The following is a 22,185-nucleotide window of genomic DNA, read 5'->3' on the forward strand; positions in this document are numbered from 1 at the left end:
AGCAGCAAGGGCAAGCAGTATCTTCACTGTGCATGGGCCAAGATTGGGATTCCTTGGAAGATGACTTTATAAGGCACTTGACATTTTCTTTATGTCACTGTCTTGCAGCCCCTAGTGAACTTACCAGGGCAGCCTGTCACCACCTGCCTCAGTCCTAGCACGTAGGGGGTAAAAAGGAAATGACTATTCCAAGAATGAATTTTTTCCATCTGGTGCCTGACAGATGAGGCACACAGCAATTTCTCTGAGCCCTGGAATTCTGTGTATCTATAGTGAGAAGCTCTACGTCAAAACCAATGGCTTGTTAGCCAGGAAAAAAAAATTAAAGGAAAGAATAGCAACAAACAAAACAATTCCATGTTATATACAATGAACATCTTCAAATCCAAGTGATAATTATAATTGTATTCATTCATTAGATGTTTTTATTTTATTTATGCCTATTATTTTCAAAGCACTAAAGAAGGGACTGTGTGGAATATAAAAATATTTAATGTGCTGTCCCTATCTTCAAAGAGTTTATAATAAATAGGAGTTATAAAATTAAAGCCATTGTAACCCATAAGTAAGGACTGGATATGATAAATATCAGGTACATGGAAAGTGTAATGTATGAAGATGGTTTATTCCCAAATGTTTGGTATAAAATTCCTAGCTAAGCAGAAATATGCAAGTAAAAGATGGGGGCTGGAGGAAGGGAAAGTGTAGTTCTGATTAAGAGGAATTCATGGCAGGGCACCTGGATGGTTCAGTGGGTTAAGTTCTGACTTCGGTCATGATCACACAGTTCGTGGGTTTGAGCCCCGCATCGGGCACTGTGCTGATGGCTCAGAGCCTGGAGCCAGCTTCAGATTCTGTGTCTCCCTCTCTCTCCACCCCTCCCCACCTAGCTCGCTCTCTCTCTCTCTCTCAAAAATGAATAAACATAAAAAAAAGAGGAATTCATGGAGGCAGAGGAAGGATAAATCTCTAGAATGGAATTAGATGTCTCAAGGGCAAGGAAAAACAACTAACAGTATTAAAGTTTCAGCTAAATGTTGGAGGTTATGCACATTATTCCCTAAGACAGAAATTTTAAATGATGAAATCAAGGAGAGACACAATAATAGGAGGCATTTGCTATCATGAATTTGTAACCCAGTAAGTTGGTCAAAATGGAAATAGGAAGAGCAAAGAAGAAAAGATAGCCTTGCTTAAGAATTAAGACAAGAAAGAAACCTAGGGAGTTGTTGAAAGAATATATGATACAAGAGGGTATAGCAAGGAAGCAATAGATGGAATTGGACATGGACCAAGAAACCTCTAGACAATAGACTGGCTGCTGTATCTGGTACTGGGGCAGGGGCAAGTCATCACAGAATGATATCTTGGAAATGCATGGCCTCTCTACCTTCAAGCAAAGGAAAACATCTATTTCTATAGTCCACTGAGTCTCAAGATGAAGGTTCTAAATCTATTCCTCTGATACCCTCTAATTTTCTGGAAGACGGGAAAGGAGCCTACAGACAACTTAGGGCACGTTCAGAATAGCTAGGATGGGAACATGATAGAGCAAGAGCAAGGCTTGATTCAGAGCAAGAAGGACGATGTACTTCTAATTGTTAGAATCAGTGAAGGCTGTGGATTTAAGGTGCATGTGAACTGAACTTTAAACCTTAGTTAGATTGCAGGAGATGAAGGGGGAAATGGCAGCAGGTAAACATAGGGCATATTGAGGGAATAATGAGGAGTTTGAGTACAGCAGAGACTATAATTGGGAAAGTAGATTCATATGAAACTAGAAACGTAAGCCATATTATACAGAACATTGTCTTCCCCTTTCATTTACTGAGAACTGACTAAGTGCTAAAAATTCACATACATTAGCTCATTTACTCTTCACAACACAAAAGGCTGTTATGATTGTGTCCATTTTGCAAAAGTACAAACTGAACCTCAGAAAAAGTACTTAACTGGCCCCAAGTAATCCACCAAAGAATGCAGCTCAGAAACAGGGGCACCTGGGTGGCTCAGTCAGTTAAGTGTCCAATTCTTGGTTTCAACCGAGGTCATAATATCACAGTTTTGTGAGTTCAAGCCCCATGTTGAGCTCTGTGCTGGCAGCTTAGAGCCTGTTTGGTATTCTTTCTCTTCCTCTCTCTCTGCCCCCACCACTTGTGCTGTCTTTGCCTCTCTCAAAATAAATAAATAAACTTTAAAAAGAAAAGAAACAAATTCAAGAAAAGAAATCAAGGAAAAGAGTTTAAAATCTGTTGCAAACTTCCAAGAAAGAGATCATCAGGGAGGGATTAAATTACTGCAAAGATGCAAATCGCAAAGGTTTGTCTGAGAGACTTGGCAGAGGTAGCATGAATAAGGCCTGGTGACTGATTATGTGAAGTAATTAAGAAGAGAAGCAAAGGGAGATAAAGGATAAATAATAACCAAATAAAGCCAACATTATCAAATTTTATTACACTGTATGTTTGTGTGTTTACATATGCACATAAATACATAATTCTGCAAGTAAACACATAGGGTGCCATTTAATATGGAGAAAAATGGAACCTGGTCTTTATAGAAGGAGAATCTTTACTCCATGGATTCAACTTTGCCACATATTGTCTCTAGAAATAAATGTATGTAATAAAAGTCTACAACACTCTTAGTCTATATCATAGATGTAAGTTCTGCCTTTATCACGAATAATATTGCAAACAGTTCCCACCAACCTAAGCAGTTGAATATATACTGAGAATTAGGAAATTGTCTCTTGAAAAATTTACAGGTTATGGATGGAGCTCCTGGGTGGTTCAGTCAGTTATGCGTCTAACTCTTGATTTCAGCTCAGATCATGATCTCACAGTTCATGAGACTGGGCTCAGCCATTGGGCCTGCACTGACAGCGCAAGCCTCCTTGGGATTCTCTCTCTCCCTCTCTCTCTGTCCCTCCCCCACTTGTGCTCTCTCTCTCAAAATAAATAAGTAAAAACTAAAAGAAAAGAAAAGAAAAGAAAAGAAAAGAAAAGAAAAGAAAAGAAAAGAAATCTACAGCTTAACAGTTTTTTTCTGTGCTTTTATTCGTGCTTGCTTCCATAAAATGGAAAGTAAATAAAATAAACTGCTATATCATAGTTATATCTTAGCCAATGTAAGCTGGTGGGCAGGGACATTGAGAGAGAATAGCAGCTATAATCTAATTGCCATGTAAATTCAATACCAGTGAGGCTTGGGAACTTGAAAATTTGGAGAACTAATAGATATACATAAAATATTTGTGACATGAACTAATAAACAAATCAGCAATTTAACAATTGTGACCATATGGTAATTGACATCCAAATGCATCAGGCTTTATGGCAATTCACTGAAACTCTAAACTAAGAATGTAATAACATTACACACATATGAACAAAGGGAAGATTATGTTTATCTATATGGATATATGTGTTTTATAAACAGAATAGCAGCTATCAACATGTGATTTGCTGGGTCCCAAAAAAAGTCATGTGACTCAAATAGCTCCCCGTACTGGCCTGCTAACCACTAATAAATTTCTTCTTTCCCATTTTTGATGTTGTTGACTTGTCTTATATTTAAACTCAATTAAGGAAATAACTCAAATAAAGCAATTGTTCATTGTGCCAAAAGTTCTATAGGAAACAACCAATGCATTTTGATAGAGTATAGAAACATTTTAGTTAGAGCAGTAGGAGAATACCTCTCTGAGGGAGAAGTTTCTGAGCTAAGACCTAAAAAAATAAGATGGAGCTGCCATATACAGAAATGTGGGGAAAGCATCATAGACAAAAGAGCATCAGGCTTAAAATTGGAAGGAATGAAGGAAGGTCTTGAACATAGAGTGTTTAGTGTAGGTCTGGAACTAAGAATGGAAAGATAGCTCTGGAACATACCATGGAGGACCTACATGACCAATAACTGCTTGTTTTGCCTTCTCCCTGGCTTGAACTTCAATATGCAGCCAAGTCTTTAGGCCATAACATTCCCCTATGTCTTTTTGCTTGCCATCAAACTTTTTTTAATTCCAGTGCATCTGAATCTTACCATATCTCCCAGTATAATGCAGCACTTCACACCTTGTGCTGAATCACTTCTAGTCACCTCAGTATCACTACCTTCTTCTTTTAAAATGTTCTTTGACTGCAGAGAGAGAGCTGGAAACTCTATATCCCAGAATCCTCTTCCTTCTGTGTTTTTCAGTGAGACCCTGTCATTCACTGAGACTTGGAGAAAGGAGAGGCCATTACTCTCCAAAGTCAGGTTCAGCCAGATGTTGTGACATTCCCAAGCAGATCCCTGGCAGTCTCCTGAGATGTCCTCATTTCTGTGCTTCATGCTAAGATTGGCAGTGGCAATTTCCCTGATTTTGCTTTCCAGCTCTTCCTAGAGTTGTAGGAACCTCAAGTTCCTGATCCTAAAGCCCTTCAAATTTGGGCCAGAGAGAGTGGCTTTTACATTTGATACCAGAAAATAGAACCTCAAAAGATAGGAATGTGGAATCACCTATGGGCTGATTAGATTTGAAGGCAGTAATAATCTCACTGCCAATAAAATATAGAATAATGATAATTCGTGGTATGATGTGGCAAAACTTACTTAACATATCAAGTTTTATTGCCTGGAATCAAGTCTGAGTTTCAGAGGAATAAGTACATTGATAAGGGAACTCTGAATAAATCATTCTGGTGTCAATATTTTAACTTGAATGGCTACAAGTGTTTCTACCAGTTCACTTGGAATATAGACTCAACACTGTCCTGTACTAAATGAAATTAAGATGATAGAAATTCTTTTTATAGTATAAAGGAAGAAATCCAATGGCTTATGGGATCTTGGAGGGGACTTATTACCTATGACCTCACCACCCACTAAGTATGTCACAGTGAGGACCTAAGGAACATTTCCTTCACTACAATATTGACTGGCCCATTTAATCCATCCCTTTCTTCTCAAACTCTACTATTTTGACTGCTATGATACTCTATTCTCCTATTTATTCCTTCCCAGTATTTCATGCTTATCCCTCCTCCTCCTCCACTGAGCCATAATATTGCTGTTCCCCAGAATCTATTCCTCATTCTCTTTTCTTCTCACTCTATTTGTCTCTGTATAATATTATCCATACACCAAGTTTCCTCTATAAACCATGCAGTGTTGATTCCCAAGCAATGTTTCTACCTCATATCTCTCCACCTCCAGACCCATATATCCTACTGCTATTAAATTATCTATTTCAGTGGTTCTCAGATATTTTCATGCCAAGAACTAAGCCCCTTACATTCTCAAAAATATTAAGAATCCCAAAAGAGCTACTATCTATGTGGGTTGTATCTATAGATACTTACCATTATCAGTGATTGAAAATGAGAAATTTTTGAAATATTTATTATTTTACATACTTAATATTAAATAAAATATTAATTCATTTGAAAATAATAAATCCATTGTATGTTAGCATAAATGTTTTTATTAATTTTTTTAAATGTTTATTTATTTTTGAGACGGAGACAGAGAGATATAGAGTGGAGGGAGGAGCAGAGAGAGTGAGAAACCAAGGATCCAAAGCAGGCTCTGTGCTGACAGCGGAGAGCCCAACATGGGGCTCGAACTCATGAACCATGAGACCATGAGCTGAGCTGAAACCAAGAGTCAGATGCGTAACCAAATGAGCCACTCAGGTGCCCCTAAAGGTTTTTTATTTTTAAAAACTATACTTTTCAGAATAAAAATAGTGAGAAACGTGACACTTTTTTATTTTTTGCAGTTTTTTAATATCTGACTGAATAGAAGATAGCTGAATTCTCATATTTGCTTCTCTCAGTTTGCTGATATGTTATTGTTTTGGTTGAAGTACATGAAGAAATTCATCCTCACACAGATAACTAGCTTAAAAATCGAGGATTATTTGAATAGTTCTTTTACATAATTGTGAATATACAACGTTAAATACTATACCAAAACTCAACAAGTAGTAGGTTCTTAAAAGTAAGATGCAATGTGAAATTTAAAATCACATCAATAAGTATTCAAAATTTTAATTTATATTAAAATCCATTGGTCCAGAATGTAGAAAGCTGAAAAGTAACAATGAGAGACTAAGTCAGATAAAGTATAAAATCAAAACTCTTTTGATCCCATTAGACAGCTAAATTCACAAGGCAACCAAGTAGCCTGAATTCTAAGTTAAAACTAGTTTCTCTAAGACAGAATACGCAAAGTGTTCTACTTGTGGCAGAACATGGGAAAGAGAGTTGGCCACTAAGCAAATAGATAAAAAGAAATCAACTAAATTTTGAATTAATTATTAAGGGTCAATTGTGGACTACCATATTATTCTAGAATAGCTGGGGGCCTCAGACACAAAGGACATTTGCACGTACTTGTGTGTTGTTTTTCTTGGACTTTCTCTAAGTATTCACATGAAAGAACAGAGCAAGTCAGGAGACCAGGAAGAACCAACCACAATGGTATAGGACAATAGTGGGTGGTCAGCTGCTGCTGGGGAAAAAGACATGAATTCCTGCTTGCTTCCCAGGATTCTTCTTTACTGAGAAGCAGAAGCCTTAAGCTGCTAGAGATGGGGCAGTAATCACTATAACTCCCAGAGAACAGGCAATGACCCACTGCATTTGAGGGAAGGGTACAAGGGAAAGCTTTCTTCCCCAAGGATGGGCAAGAAACCATCCTGGTTCCAGGAACCTGTACATATACAGAACACAGAAGTCTACTATTGCTAGGGTTAAGGGAGAAACGCCCATCCAAGATGAGCCACAGATACAAGACAGTTTATCTACCACAGGGAAGAGGGGCAGGAATGCCGAGAACGGCCCAACTCTGAGATCTAGGTATACAATCACTTCATGAGACTCAACTAGGACAACAGAGAACCTCATCGCCACCACAATAAACCTAGCAGTGTGTAATCAGCAAGAGCATCAAAAGATCCCTTCTGTGGTACAGGCATGCAAGGACATCTGAAAGCTAAAGGTGGAGCACCAACCCAGAAAAATCTGCTGGTCCCCAGCCCCCAGACTAAACTAAAGGGAAAAACAGCCCAATCCAAGATGAATTTGAAGACTGTGGTGCACTGAAGATAACAATAGCAATGGCCAACACCAAACCGAGATCAACTCTTTACTAGATAGCATCAACTCCCTACACTGAGTTCTGTGAAAAAGTGCTTGCTTTCTTGCAAAAATACTATTTATCTCAATCTCTACTGATCTATACATAATGTCCAGCATTTAATAAAAAAAAAAAAAAACACAGACACAAGATACACAAAAAGAGAAAACAATTCATATTCAAAAGATAAAAGAAAAATAATTCATTTTCAAAAGTTAAAACAAGAGAACCAGAATCTGATGAACTACACAAGAGACTTTAAAATAACTATGGTAGGGGTGTCTAGGTGGCTCAGTCAGTTGAGCATCTGACTCATGATCCCAGGGTCGTGGGATCAAGCCTATGTTGGACTTGGTACTGAGCATGGAGCCTGCTTGGGATTCTCTCTCTCTTCCTCTGCCCCTCTCCCCTGCTTTGACTCTTTCTCTAAAATAACTGAAATGAAAAAAATAAATTTTGAAAAATAAAGTAACTATGGTAAATATACTAAACTATCCAATAAAAAGGTAAGCAGCATGTATGAATATATAAGCTTTAGTAGAGAAATGGAAACTATAAGAATCACACAGAAATATGTGAATTTATTTAAAAACACATCAGAGATAATTCTATTGAGAAGCTCATCAGTATACTTGACAGAGCTCATAAAAAAATCAATGAACTGAAAATCTATTTGTCTATCTTGCATGATTTTGTAACACTACAGACAAGTCATTCAAAAATATTGGTTCACTTACTTACTTATACAGATCTTCCATATGTTGGCACATTTTATTATACAATAGTTTTTTTTACTACATTTTTAATGTTACCACCAGTCTCATTAGAAAAACTTTTAAGCATTGGGAAACTATCAAGCTCATGGTGATAAATACAAGCTTTCCAAAATTCTTATTTTTGCTTGAAAGCTCAAATTTTATCACTAGCAACAAATACCATCAGTTATTTTTCTCAAAGTAAATTTCATCCATTTGCAAGAACATAACAGCCACAGACTCAATTCTGAATAACCATAGCTTTTCTTTCAGTTTTACTTTCAAATAAAAATGATATTCTGTGAAAAACAAGTGGTTAGTTCAGCTCATAAGTCAAAGACAAGTTACTGTCCTCCAGGCAAACTCTATAATTCACTATGCATATTTCCCATTTCACCAAGTGGAATATAAAAAGATATGTACCTTATATATTTCTAAGGAGTAACTCCGACATATGCAATACTAAAAAGAGCATTCCAAGGAAAAAGAGAAATATTTTACCAACCGAACCATACACAGAATTTTTGGACTCAGAATGGCACAGGTTTACATAAGTTGGTTTCCAAATAAGTAATTTTAACTAATCTCCCTGCCATGGTATTGCCATCATATTTTTTCATAACCTGCTATTTCTATCACAATAGATCCATTTGTTTTTCAGTTTCAATTCATAAAAAAACAAATCAAATTTGTATTAATTTAAAATATGTACATGTACTAAGGGATCAAAATTTAATAAAATTAATAATTTTTGTGCTTCATCAAGGACATTCTTAAGTAAAATTGGGCATTTTTTTAAACTGCAGTTTGGCACCATTGCCTTATTCATGCTAAGTCACCAATAATTTTACCCACAATTGCTCTTCCACAATCAGTGCACATGTCAACATAGTTAAAAAGGCAATAATGTCTTTTTTTTCCATTGAGGTATTTTTGGCACATAGGTATTACACCCCTAGAAAAAGAATCCCATGATTTTTCCCTCCTGTGTGTTTCTGTCTTGTTTCTTCATGGCCCATGATGCCAGCTAAGGTTATCAGTACAATGAAACCAAACCGGCAGGATGACAGCAAATTATTCTGCCATTTTTCTAGATCTTTTGAGTTGTACATAAAATCTGGGGCTGATCACTCCACACTTATTTAATCTGCCTGTGAGTTTCCCAACAATTTTCCCAACTCTATGATCATCAATGATTTAAAATTTGCTTCATCATTCACACTGTGCTTCATCATTACAGTTAGGAATCAGACAATGACTTTGGAATGTGGCCTAATAAGAACCTGTCACTTGCCTCTCTTTTCAACACTGTTAATGCTCCTGAGGGTATCTGCCAGGACATTCATGCACACCATTATGGTGGCACGAAGAGATAGTGGAAAGAGGAATAATGTCTTAATATTATTACGAAAATGATTTTGATTTCATTGACCCTTTGAAAGGGTCTTGAAGACTTCAGGCATTGACGGGTCATATTTTGAAAATCACTGATCTATCCCAATTTTTCATAGCACCTCAAACTTAAATTGTACATACCTTGACTGAAAACCCTTCCCCTAAAATTCAGTAACCCTACTACATTTCCCACTTTGAAGAGTTATACCACAATCCAGTTATCCATTGAAGTCTAGAAATAACACCAGAAATAATGCGAAAAAATAATCTCTTTTGTCTTCCATTTATACCCATATTCATCCTGCCAACTTCTCTCAGTAAAATAGCTTTTATCCATTACATCTATCACCCCACTATACTTTTCCACTTTTAAGGTCATGATGTAGTTCCACAGAATCTCTTGTCCATAACATTACTATAGTCTACTAACAATTACCCCCTTCTTCCAGTCTTGCCCCATCCCTTCCCAATATCAACCTTCCATACTGCCATCAAAGTGATGCTTCTAAAATTCAAATCATTTTCTCCAGTCTATTTTGCCTTGACAAGCACAGTAGAATAATACACAAAGTCCTGCCTGATTGATGCCTGCTTATCTTTATAGCTGAATCTTTAACTCACTTACCTACACACACATACATGCATACTACACTCCAACTACAGGATGCTTCCTACTTTCCCGCCCTAAACCCCTGATACATTTCTATTTACTTAAGACTCATGCATATCCTCACCCAAACAAAACTGATTATCTGCTTTTTTTTTTTACTTTTTACCTTTTTTTTAATATGAAATTTATTGTCAAATTGGTTTCCATACAGCACCCAGTGCTCATCCCAACAAGTGCCCTCCTCAATGCCTATCACCCACTTTCCCGTCCCTCCCACCCACCCCCACCCCCCATCAACCCTCAGTTTGTTCTCAGTTTTTAAGAGTCTCTTATGTTTGGGCTCCCTTCCTCTCTAACCTTTTTTTTTTCTTCCCCTCCCCCATGGACTTCTGTTAAGTTTCTCAGGATCCACATAAGAGTGAAAACATATGGTATCTGTCTTTCTCTGTATGACTTATTTCACTTAGCATAACACTTTCCAGTTCCATCCACGTTGCTACAAAAGGCCATATTTCATTCTTTCTCATTGCCACGTAGTAGTCCATTGCGTATATAAACCACAATTTCTTTATCCATTCATCAGTTGATGGACATTTAGGCTCTTTCCACAATGTGGCTATTGTTGAGAATGCTGCTATAAACATTGGGGTACAAGTGCCCCTATGCATCAGTACTCCTGTACCCCTTGGGTAAATTCCTAGCAGTGTTATTGCTGGGTCATAGGGTAGATCTATTTTTAATTTTTTGAGGCTCTTAAATATGTAAAAAAGGAAAACAAGCCAGCCTTGAGAAAAATGTGGAGGAAGAGCCTTTCCAGAAGAACACATGCAAAGGAAAGAACATGTGCAAAGGCACAATGGATTTCCCAATATGTTAATAATGGAAATTTTGATTGAAGAAATGATTACCTTATAATCATATTATTTCAGGATTTTGTTACATGCAGTTGTTACATTTTTGGTAATAGTGTTTCACTAGTTTCATGTACAATTCTTAACAAGATTTACTATAATAGAGATCTACTCAGCAGGAGTGCCTTAATTTCATTTTTGAAAATAGTAATTATAAGAATACAGGATATCATAATATACTGATCTAGCTTTTTATAAAAGGTTATTTTAAAAAATAAGATTTGGATGTTTCTTATGAGATTTTTTTCAAATGTCCTCATCTTGACCAGAATTAAACCACACATACCACTAATTTAAGATTTAAGCAAAATGGACACCTCAGTACAATTCACGAGAAAAAGACATTATTTCTGCACAGAAAAGAAATATCTATTTAAGCAGTGCCAAAATGTCCTCCTTATTTTGTGTTGTCTTCACTCTTAAGGACAATGGGATCCATTTGCATTTATTTAAGCAAATTCTGCTGTTCCCTTGTCTATGGTTAATGAATGTGTCAGAGAATCTGACTGTCAGCTTTTGTTTTTAACACCAGTATGAAGTAATAGCCAGGCATTTAATTTTGTCACACTTACAGTGAATTCCTCTAGAAAAGTCCTATATGTTGGGATACTGGATTGTATTATTCATCATACTATTAACAAGAAAGATTGATTAATCTACTCTCTTGAATATATCCAAAACATTGATTAGTATTGTTAATAATAGCAGCCCTGATATGCTATATCTTGAAATACATGAATAATCTGAACCAAAAGAAGGTTATATTTTATTCCTCCCTTAAATATAGACATGATCATGCATTTACCTTATTTAATTTTTTTTTTTAATTCTTATCCATTGCTTACAGTGAATTGAGTATTACATCTACTGATCATAAAATTACAAACTCTGTATTCACCTTATAGAGTAAATGTTTTCTGAGGGAGAGGGAAAGGGAGGGGGATACATCCATAATTACTCATGTAAGAAGGTAAAATATTGAGCACCTTGGCTTTGGCTGATACCAAAGTTTCAGAGGAAGAGAAGAGTTGCTTTGTCTACATTTTTTTTTAAAGAAAGACAGATTTGCTTCTTGATTAGTTTTTTTTGTTGTTTGTTTTTTTGTTGTTGTTGTTTTCCTGGCTTGCTTGCTTATTCCTGAAAGGGAGTTGCAAAAAGGAGAGAAGGGAAAAGAAGAGTCCAGTAGGGCAAGAAAGGCTGCGATGAGAAGTTCTTCACAGTGTCAAGGCGAAAGGTAAACATTTTTTTTTAATTAGTTCTATGTTGACAATTAAAATCATGTGTGTCACGGGGCATCTCTGTGGTTCAGTCAGTTAAGCATTAGACTCTTGATTTTGGCTTAGGTCATGATCTCACAGTTTGTGGGATCGAGCCCCACATCAGTCTCAGCATTGGCAGCGCAGAGCCTGCTTGGGATTCTCTCTCTCCCTCTCTCTCTATGCTCCTTCCCCACTTGTGTACACATACTCTCTCTCTCTTTCTTTCAATATAAATAAATAAACATTTTTTTTAAAAATCAAGTATGTTGCAGTAATATAAAAACCCTTTTTTGACTCCTCCATTAAATTCTCAGTGAGTTCTATTTGCTAATCCATGTTTTGTGGGATGATTGTGGGGTAAAACTAAAGAAATGCACATTTCATGTGTAGGTCAGCATGAAATAACATGTTAGAGGAATCAGAAGGAGGTAAAAAGCTATTGCAATATAAGACCCTTGAAAATTAGCATAAATCTAAGTACGGCCTTTATATTTGCACAAGCCATAGTTTTAGTAAGCTTTGGATCCAGGTATACCTATCTGGTCTTGAACCTCACTTTGACTATTTATTAGCTACATTGCCTTGGGTAAGTGAGTTCATTTCTCAGAGTCTCCATTTTCTTATCTTTAACAAACATAATGACAGTGCCACATTATGTACCTGGCACTTAGTAAGCACCCATTATCTGTTAGTTATATAAACTTTAAATTGCTTAGCAAATGGATTCGCTAAGAGTTAAGGCTTTCAAAGCACTAGCACCACTGAGTGAAAAATATAAACACTTTATTAAAGAAGGATTTTTTGAAATCACGCGAAATTTCTTTGAAAATCAAGTCTGTCTTGTAAGGCTTTCCCATCATGACTGTCAGTGCCACATGGAAGGGACTATGAGATGTTCCAAGGATCTAGTCCTCTCAATTCCTGCTGCACAGTTATTTGGGTATTACAGAGATTATAGGAATGACATAAGATGGAAGGGTTAATTTGCCTAAGACCAATTGCCACAGACTGGCCACTCAAAGAGAAATTTGTAGGGCACCAGGAAAACAACTGGAACCAGGAGCTAAAGCAACCCCCATAGAACACTGAGTTGGTAAATCAGGCCCATGGGCCACCAAAGCATGGAACTGCCACCACAAGGCCTGGATCAGGCCTAGGGCAAGGTTGATATTCTCCCAACCTGATATTGAGGTGGAAAAATGGGGCCAATATCTACTAGGTGATCTTTATTATGCCCCTGATTATGTCAGGATAGGGGCTGGTTTTCCCTAAGCAGGTAGTTTATAAACTCACAGCCAGGTTCCCTCTCCTGGAGTCTGATGTCTGGTGCTGTTAGATCTGTTTTTTTTGTCCCAGTGTGCAAGGGAGACCAGGGTGCCCACTCCTATTACTATTCCTATCCCTGTGTCTATCACTCAACATTTTTCCAAAGAACTTGAGATGTGTGTACTGCCTAATCATTCACCATTGTCTTTTTGTAAGGGCTCCAGGGAGTCCTTCACTCTTTGGATATTTTTTTCTATAATAGTAGATCTAGCATTAATTGAGAATTCCATCTGCTGATCATAAAGAGGAAGGCAAACCTAACCCAGTGAGAGAGAATATGAAGTTGGTGGCTGACAGCTTACTAGACACTTTTGCACAGTAGACCGTCTGATGGGATTAAATTCAGAAGAAAAAGTAAATGCTGCTTTCCAATTACTAGCCTTGAACTTTTGTTTTCACTGAACCACTTCCACCTCCTGCATGTCTTCTTTCAATGGTCTTGTCTAAAGACATGACCATTGCTTTAATTAGCTCCTTTTTTTCTATTTCTTCTTATTAAGGTAACCCATCTTAGCAGTACATGGCTAGTCATTCCTTCTCATAATTTTGCTAAGAGAAAGTGCTGAAAAGTTTTAAAAGTCCATTTATAAATGATGTTAACAACAAAAAAAAAAACCCAAAAAACAAAAAACAGAGAAGCCTGACTAGTAAAGGCTATTGCTCTACACAGTATTTTTAGGGGTTCTAGATTATGCCCAATGTGGCTCAACTTATAAACAAGAAAAGAATTTCCCAATCCTAAGAAAGTAATAATTACAGACAGATTGTACATGTTTTAGGACATAAAGAGTTCTAAAAGGGATGTACAAACAAAGTAAGAGAGCACTAGCTGAGATCTAAGAGGCATCTGTGCCAATTAAAGGGGGCTAGGGAGAGGCAGGAATAATAGGCTACTTGACCTAAACGCATAAATTCATACTTCTGCCGTACCAAGAAGATGGTGACTTCTCTCATCCACTGGGAGTCAAATGTTATATGCTGAGGCTAGAAGTACAGGTTCTTAAATAAACATTCTCACGTGTCTTGAATTTGAATTTTTCCATGTATTCTTCCTTCATACCCAAAACCCTGGATGAATCACTGTGGAGGCATAGTAAGGTCAATGTGAATATTACAGCACTAATGTCACCCTGTCCTTTTGTTTCTCCAGGGGCAGGTTGAGCTCCTGGCCAATAACAGGTTAGGCCAAATAGAACTAACATGGGCAAACAATTCCAAAACTTCAATGTGATTCCCAAAGGCCTCTGAGCACAGGGACCTTTTCAAGTGTATCCCATGGAAGCAAGTCTGCCACAGCACAGGCCCCAAAAAAACCCTAAAGTGGATCTTTGTGGAAACTCTAAAAAAAAATTATCTTCAAAACATATAATGCAGATGATTTGAAATGCCTCTGGACACTCCTAAAGTAAATCAAATTTTATCCCAAGATTTACAGAGAAAGGATCTAGGGTTTTACCCTATGTTGTCTTTGATTCCATAACTTCACAAGGTATTCTGTTTGAAAGACACAAGTCTTTATTCAACTTGTCTTCCTTCTACCCTCCCTGCTCCTCCCTTTACTTTTCCCCTCAAAACTATTCACAGTTTACTATTCAGGAGATAAGTGTACAATAATGATATGGATGTATAAGATAATGTTCTAAGGGCCATTTGTTTTCAATATATCGCATGAGGTCATCTCCCACATGCCTCACAAATATGAAGAGTAATGCAAAGAGGAAACCCCAAGTTTCCTCGCTGACACCAAAGCTTCAGTATCTGCAAATAGGTTGATGACTTCACATCTATATCTTTAGCTCAGAACCCTCCACTGGCTTCAGGTACATATATTCAATTTTAGAGTGCATATGCCATTGCCATTTTACCTGGACATGTCCAAAACAAAACATCATCTGTCCCCAAAAAACCTGGGTTGTTTTTTATTCTGCATTTCCCATCTTATGTATTAGCATCATCAACCTACTAGATCATCCAGGGATGTAGAAGAAATACCAAAGACATCATTTCACATCTCTCTAACCTGTTCCTTCTCCTCTACTTCTGCCATCACTGCTTAGATTAAAATCTGCCTCTCTTTTCTCCTGGATACTGAGGCACTGTCATAATTAGCTGGCCTTCCCTCAGGCTGTGCTGCTTCTACCTCTCTTCCTAATTGCTGCCAGAATGATGTTCCTAACTATAAATATCATTTCTCACCTCTGCTTGAAAACCGTTTTGTAAATCCCTATAATTTTCATATTCAAGTTCAAAATTCTTCACTTATATGCAAAGCTCTTCATAACAGTCACCTACCTACCCCAACCTCATCCATCACTCCTTCACATTCTTCTTCCCCTTAGCCCCACATCAGTGGATTTATAATTATTTAAACAGATACATCTCCACTCAAATGCTTATTCTTTCTTTTTTCAAGCTAATTCCTACCTACTTTTTCAAAATTCAAATCAAAGGCAGCCTACTTCTGGAACCATTCCAGAATCCTTCTTGATCCCATTTGATCTATGTTGTCACTGAGCAGGCCTCTATTGTAGCCCTTATCCCGTAGGACTGGCATAGTTGATTCACAAATCTGTCTCTCCCATTAGACCATAGGCTCCTTCAGGCCTCAATCATACTTGTCTCACTTTATCTCCCCAGTGTCTAGAATACCCTGGAAAACTCATTCTTTAAAACAGCTGATGAATGAATTGTTGAAAGAAGGGATACAACACATGTGCTGCACTCAGCAAAATGCTTCAACTTTGCAAAACATTCTCCACTCCAGGCAAATGTTTATGAAAAATTTATATGACAGTTTAGGCCAGGTTTCTTTTTCCTAAGGAGACAACAGCATTTAAGAGACATAAGAAGAATCTTTATCAAGATTTTAGAAAGGGTAGAGAGAGAAAGAGAAGTATTTCAATTAATATATATGAAGTCCAGAAAATTTAATATAACAGACCACAGGGAAGAAATAAGCACAAAAAATAATAAAGCAGAATACTTTTTTAAAATTTGTTTAATGTTTATTTATTTTTAAATAAATGACAGAGAATGACAGAGCATGAGCAGGGGAGGGGCAGAGAGAGAGGGAGACACAGAATCTGAAGCAAGCTCCAGGCTGTGAGCTGTCAGCACAGAGCCTGATGTGGGGCTCGAACTCATGAACCGTGAGATCATGATCTGAGCCAAAGTTGGACACCCAACTGACTGAGACACCCATGTGCCCCTGAAGCAGAATACTTTTAAAAATAATCTTCAGGGGCACCTGGGTGGCTCAGTCGGTTAAGCATCCAACTTTTGATTTCAGCTCAGGTCATGATCTCACAGTTTGTGGATTCGAGTCTCATGTCAGGGTCTGCACTGACAGCTTTGAGCCTACTTGGGATTCTCTTTCTGCTCCTCCCCCACGCGTGCGCACCCACACTCTCTGTCTCTGCCTCTCTCTCTCAAAAATAAACATTTTTAAAATAAATAAATTAATTAAATAATCTTAATTTATACTTCCATATCCCTCCTCTCAGTTGCATAAATACAATATAACTAACATTCAAAAGAATTAGAAACTTTGAGGGGAAAAGAATGAAAATGCAAGTCACTACTTTACAAGACTAAAAAAAAATGTCCCTAAGGAGAGCTCATCAACCCATGTGGGATAAAATAAATGGAAGTTTTTGGTTCTCAATGTAAGCTTTGGAACTCTCTGTGAAGCACTGGCACTAACATTTCCTTCCTAGTGATAAATGGAACCTCAGGGACATCTCCTAAAAAACTATCAACATAAGTACATTTTACAGTAGCAGAGCAAGTTTCACTATTAGCCCTTACTTAGGTAGATGAAGGAGTTTCAAGATTACAGTTACTACCTTAAGAGTGACCCAAGCAACAAACGCCTTCCATAATAGCAGAGTGCAAAGGATTCCCATTCAATGCATACCCAATTATTTTGTCAGGTGTAACAATTTTCAGATAACTAAACTGCTTTCATTTAAAAATATTTACTCACCATATAAAGAAAATGTCTTTGAATGAAGCCATTTCCCTGTAAATTATTTCAATCCAAGAGCAGCAGGAAGAGTTATCAAATAAGACACATGTTGAGAAAAAGAATACTGCTGAAGTCATTGTGGGGACAGTTAATGACTACCCTCAATTGTTACCAATTGTTACTATCCTTATTGTTACCAGTAAGTTGATTTACCCAGTACTAAAATCCAACAGTGAAATGAATCTCATCATAAATTTGTGGCACGAACAGAAATTAATATTGCACCTTAAAAGGTAACCACATACAGGGGCACCTGGTGCCTAGGTCAGTTAAGTGTTGGACTCTTGATTTCAGCTCAGGTCATGATCTCATGATCATGGGATGGAGCCCCGAGTAGTGTGGAGCCTGCTTAAGATTCTCTCTCTCCCTCTATGCCTCTCCCACCCTAAAAAAAAAATAGTTAATCATACAGTGGATATATGGGAAACCTGTACTTTCTGCTCAAGTTTGCTCTGAATCTAAAACTGCTCTAAAAAATAAAGTCTATTTAAAACAAAGAAAAGAAAACTTGACCATGTATTTAGTTTTCATTTTGTCAAAATGTTACTTTGTGTGGTGAATAAAATGTTCTCCAGCAATGCAAACAATGGCATAGCTAAACTATAATAATTCAATTCTATCTCTCCCATTTGAGGTCTTTAGATGCTTACATTCTATTTTCTAAGCCATAAAGACAAAAAAAAAATTTCCAAACTCACTTCTTGAAAGAGTAGGCAAATTTTCCTATTTCTAGATCAGTACACCTTCATTTACAAACAAGTGCACCCCAAAATCAACAAAAGAAACAAATGGCTGGGCCTCTGAGAGCACATCCATAGAGTTCTTCCAATGCCTCTCACTATTGAAACAAGGCAACCTTGTATTGGAATGCAAAATGGAAACCCGGCCCACAGCAGTGAAGTTCCCCAAAGCCTTCTCCAGTGACTCTTGTTGGAGCATGAAAATTCTCAGACAATTTGCTTACCACCTTATAGATCGATTATACTATTTATCTTTGATAGAGAGGTGTGCATGTGTATATATGCATATGCTTGTGTGCATCTTGTAGAAAGGGTATAGTTATCTACCAAACAATCAGAATAAATCCACACCTTTGGAGAAACATTGGAAATCTATTCTGGATCATTCTGTGGACCTGGAATGTCACAGGTGACAATGAACTCTCTCAGATGTTATCCTTTTCCAGAGAAGTGTTGGAAAGTACTTTAGAGAAGGAGAAATGAACTGCTGGAGGAATCAGGATAGGAATAGGTTCTGGTGTGAAACCAGTTCCTATGGTTAGGAGAAGAGGTTTCTTCAAAGATGTTCAGAGAACATCACTGTTCAGAGAAAATCACTCTCAAGAAAGAATTTAATACACACAAGAAATGGAGAAAGGCTCCATCTGAAAGACTGAGTATCTTAAATGGTTCTTCCTTGACCATGGAAAAGTTCTATTTTATAATATAGCTTCCATTTTCTACCATCTACATGGAACTCAACACAGTTACTCAAATCTTTCAGTAAAGTAATAAACCCATGGAGTTTGATGTGATATTGATGTAGAACATCAAGGGCTTGTCTTTCCGAGAGAGTTTTCATGGAGGCAGCAGCAACTCACTGAAGGGATTATGTCTAGACATGGCAGAAGGGGACCAGCAGGGGAGGAAGAGGTGGCCAACCTACAAATCAGAAGCAGCAAGAAATTGTACCTGGTACCAATGAGCAATAGTCTGCCAACACTTCAGTACACAGTGAGACCCTCCACCCACTCATCCTTTGGCCACAGGAAGTATCAAAATATTGCAAAGCCAAGGCATGATTTTCAGCTCAGATGCTGACAAGAAAGTGACAATATTAACTGAAATGGAGCATAAAAAAAGTTCTGCCCTCTGTGCCTGCCCTCCAAGGACAATGCAGCTGACTCTGAGAACATTGATGCAGAATGGACCCTTGTGGTTAGAAAGGGAGTGGCAAAGCCAGGCAAGCTGACCATAGCTGTTCCTCTGCAAACAAACAACACCATCAGTCAAGATTTTCAGAGAGAAGTGTGGCATTCTGTGGAAATCAATAAGTAAAGATTTTGTACTTGGGGAGATCAAGGTGTAAGATAAGGGACATGTGGTAAATAGTAAACCCCGATACAAGAATACAGCCATGGAGAGACTCTGCTCTCAGTTGCCATCAATCTCCTTTTCTGTACATAATAGAATCCAAGGCTTAGCTAAAAGGCAGTATTTCCTAGCCTTCATTAGAGCAGGCAGTTGTCTTGTGACTAATTCTAGAGAATAAAATAAAAACAGAAGTATTGAGTGGGACTTCTGGGAGGGTTGATTAAAAGTAGCTCTCTCCTGGGGCCTCACATACAGCAGGGCATCCTGGGCTTCAGCTCCCTCCCGTTCCCAGGAAGCAAGCTGGCCACGAGCTCGGGAGCAGCAGCAGCAGGGGATGAGGCGTGTTCCTTTCCTCCCTTCAGTCTGAGCCAGGGGAGGCCAGGCGGCCCGGGTGGCTGGAGGGGGGTCCGCTGCCCAAGAATGGGAATTCTCTTCACCAGGATATGGAGACTGTGCAATCACCAGGAGCACAAAGTTATCATTGTTGGGCTGGATAATGCAGGGAAAACTACCATCCTTTACCAATTTTCTATGAATGAAGTTGTACATACATCACCTACAATTGAAAGTAATATCGAAGAAATAATGATTCATAAAACATGTTTCTTAATGTGGGATATTGGTGGTCAAGAATCTCTTCATTCTTCCTGGAACACTTACTATACTAACACAGAGTTTGTAATTGTTGTTGTGGACAGTACAGACAGAGAAAGAATTTCTGTAACTAGAGAAGAACTCTATAAAATGTTAGCCCATGAGGACGTAAGGAAATCTGGATTGCTGATTTTTGCTAATAAACAAGATGTTAAAGAATGAATGACTGTAGCAGAAATCTCCCAGTTTTTGAAATTAACTTCTATTAAAGATCACCAGTGGCATATCCAAGCATGCTGTGCTTTTATTGGCGAGGGATTATGCCAAGGACTTGAATGAATGATGTCACAATTTAAGATTACATGATCCCTACTGACCTCTTCTCATAGACTTTGTATAAATTAAGTGCTGGACTTTATCTGGAAGCTGCAAAAAATAATGGTTTAGATATATTTATAATAAACTGATTTAAACTTTTTCTATAAGAAAAATTAAGACCACTTATTTGAGAACAAAGATGAAGTCTCACTTTCCAATCTGCTTTCTCATTAGTCCCTTCCAAAGCAAGGTCTTTAAAGCTGTGATTGCCATTTTTCTCATAATGAATCCTCTCAGGACATTGTATAGCCTGTGGTAAGCACAAAGGGAGAGGAAGACATTTTTAACTTTAAGAGCTTTATTGTCAGTGTAAACCACCTTAGTTGAATGTTGTTCTCTTCTTGTTCCATTAAGTCAGAATACAAATCAGCACAGATATTCAGTTTCCAATATTTTAAAATGTAAGGTTACTTATGAAAAGTATTTTGCATTAGGTTGTGTATCTATAGTGTATATTCCTCAAGTTCAAGTTTATGGCTTTGATTTATGTTCTAAAGAAAAGCAAATAACACAAAAGGTAATATTATCCTTAGTTATAACCATAATGAGATGAGTACTGGCAGTGGTGTTAAGTGCCATTTTGTGCTTTCCCCTGTATTCTCTTTATTGTACTAACCAACCCCCAAAATCATTGAGCTTCTCAGAAAGAAAGAAAGAAAGAAAGAAAGAAAGAAAGAAAGAAAGAAAGAAAGAAAGAAAGAAAAGAAGAAAGCTCGACATTTGTACCTGTTTTTTTGTTGATCACATTACGTATATGAAAACATGTAATCTGAGTGGAGTATCTGCAAATTTTTGGCTTAGTGTTACAAATGGACAGAATTTCACATCGAGCAATTCTTGTTTCCTTTATTGGATCTATGCCATCTAAATTACTGAGAAAACTGTTAATCCATTAATCGGTCAATCATTAATTGTGATTAAATTATCAAGTGATTTTTTTCCAGCATTAATTGGAAGCTGTTGTGTAAAATATGCCTACCCAGAGAAGTATCATCCTATAAATATTATAAAATAATTTACCTAGAGTCTTCTTAGGTATTGAGTCATACAAGCATTTAGAGTGACCTTGAGATGAAAAGTACTTATTTTCTAAGCAACAAATGTTATTTCTTAATTTGAAAATTTCTTATTTCTGGAGTTGGGATAGTTTGAGATTTTTTTGTTTCTACACTTTTTTCTTTTTCACTTATTACTAACCAACGTGAATGCATTGACAACTATAAAATACATTTTTTTTAATGCTTTTAAGAGTTTGGTTTAGGGGCGCCTGGGTGGCTCAGTCGGTTAAGCGTCCGACTTCAGCTCAGGTCACGGTCTCACAGTCCGTGAGTTCAAGTCCCGCGTTGGGCTCTGGGCTGATGGCTCAGAGCCTGGAGCCTGCTTCTGATTCTGTGTCTCCCTCTCTCTCTCTGCCCCCCCCCCATTCATGCTCTGTCTCTCTCAGTCTCAAAAATAAATAAACATTAAAAAAAAATTTTTTAAAAAAGAGTTTGGTTTAAAAGTTGATCAACACATGACAAATTACTTTTACAAAGAACTAACTTGGCCCCAAATATCTTATGTTTGATTAGGGTATTTTGTTTTTCACTGAAAATGGAAAGATATGAAGGTTGAAGGTATTTTTATTGTAATTGTGAACAGACTTATCCTAAATGTGTTCACACATATTTTGGGGTACTCTCTTTGTATATCTTTCATGCCCTAAAAATCTG

The 22,185-nt window shown here is 37.4% G+C and overlaps 1 pseudogene; it reads left to right on the plus strand.

Moving 5' to 3' along the window:
- The first annotated feature begins 19,863 nt into the window (after nt 1–19,863).
- LOC101082649 lies at nt 19,864–20,476 on the plus strand (annotated as a pseudogene).
- The last annotated feature ends 1,709 nt before the right edge of the window (nt 20,477–22,185 follow it).

This window comes from Felis catus, chromosome B1, assembly GCF_018350175.1.
Source record: "Felis catus isolate Fca126 chromosome B1, F.catus_Fca126_mat1.0, whole genome shotgun sequence".
In the NCBI taxonomy this organism is placed as follows: Eukaryota; Metazoa; Chordata; class Mammalia; order Carnivora; family Felidae; genus Felis; species Felis catus.